At 34.0% G+C, this 1,764-nt stretch overlaps 1 pseudogene; it reads left to right on the top strand.

Annotated features, from left to right (window-relative positions):
• The first annotated feature begins 208 nt into the window (after positions 1-208).
• On the top strand, positions 209-1,303 carry LOC125869609 (uncharacterized; annotated as a pseudogene).
• The last annotated feature ends 461 nt before the right edge of the window (positions 1,304-1,764 follow it).

Here is a 1,764-nt window from a genome sequence, read left to right as displayed (position 1 = left end):
TTCTTTCCTCTGTGTGAATACTTGCATCTGAAGAGTGTTGTAAATTGTTTACTTTCTATGTTATTGAAGGTAAGACGCGTTGTAAATTGTTTACTTACAATGTTGGGGGTGTGGAAAGAAGATAATATTGTATTTGTTGATTTTAGGAGCATACTTTTAGTGTTCTATTAATAACTTTTCATTTCTCTCATTTCTGTGTCTGAAGGACATAAGGTGGATCATATGGACCAAATAAAGGGTCAAAATCATAGGGGTAAAGAAAGCAACTTAATAAGGATCAAGAAAGTTAGCTCAGAAGGTATTAATTTCCATACAAAAGTTTATGGAAAATTCGCTGATGGATCTGGACCTTATCCTCCGCTCAAGACTTCTGATATCTTAGGAAAAAGAAGCAATAACGGTAGTGTTATTACAGGGGCTGGAACTGAAGTTCCTGCTACAAGGGAATTGGCTTCTGTAAAACATGCTGAAGCTAGGACCACTTCTTGTGATGACCTTCATTATCAAATTCAACGAGAAAGGATCACAAACCTCTGCTAAAGCTCAAGTTCAAGAATCTTTACCATGACAATCAAAATACCTGGGCTTCTAGGAGAGGAGGATAAAGCATGGTTAAGGGGCCAAGGTCTAAAAGAAAGAGAGCACCACCCTTTGGAGAAAAAACATCAACCAGGATTGATGATAATTCATCACAACGGTATGAAGACAGACAATAATACAATGGATGAGTTCTTGGATACTAACTGGAGACTGCAGAAGTTGGGAAAAGATGCAAAAGGAAAGATATTGGAAGTTCATCATTCGTCTGATAATACCTGGTAAGCTTATTGTGCATCAAGCTGACTACTATGCATAATTAAAATCTATGCAACTTTAATGGAAATGAGTGTTGTGATATTCTATTAATCATGACAGCGATGACAAAAAGGCAATCAATAGAGCAAGTGATGGATTGTATTGGAACACAAGGATATAGTAGGATAAAGAAAAGGAACACATTATATATAGTTACAATTTTCATTTGGGCTTTTAAATATCAAATAGAAGAGCATTCATATAAATCTGTACCACACTTTCTTTGAGGTGTGCTAGTTTGACCTTTCAATTTGTTTTCTTTTTTAGGCATAGAGGGACAGTCATAAAAGTCTTTGAAGGCTCATCAGTTGTGTCTGTTGCTCTTGATGATGGGAAGAAGAAGCACTTGGAACTTGGAAAGCAAGAAATACGTTTCGTATCTCAGAAGCAAAAACGTTTACTGCTATTAAAATTGGTTATTGGATACAACGTATGTTGCGACTTTTGATGCCAAGAGCATGAGCAACAACTGCCTCTTTGGTGGACTCTAAGAAAGTAATTGATCGTTGCGGGTCAAATTTCAAGGTTACTGCACCCTGAATCGTGTGGATCCTAACTATTTCAAATGGAGTCATAGTTCATTTGATTGATATAATTATAGCTTCAAGTGTACATATTTACCACACTAAAGCAGAAATGATCAGCAGTCAACACTCCACCACAGATATATAATAATCAATCAAATAAACCATAATCAAGCTATTAAAATCCAAAATTAACTTCATCAACCATATATTAACTAAATTCATAATCTCACTACAGAAACTCAATCTCATCAAATTCATAACTTTTTCCACTTATTTCCTTTAAAAGTGTATAAGAAAAAATTAAAAATCATATTAATTAAAACATAAACATATATACATTTAATTTAGACAATAATTTTAAAAAATCCAAAAACAAAAAAAA

Source organism: Solanum stenotomum, chromosome 7 (assembly GCF_019186545.1).
Source record: "Solanum stenotomum isolate F172 chromosome 7, ASM1918654v1, whole genome shotgun sequence".
Lineage (NCBI taxonomy): Eukaryota > Viridiplantae > Streptophyta > Magnoliopsida > Solanales > Solanaceae > Solanum > Solanum stenotomum.
The sequence above is the reverse complement of the archived record's forward strand: the minus strand, read 5'-3'. Positions and strand labels throughout refer to the sequence as shown.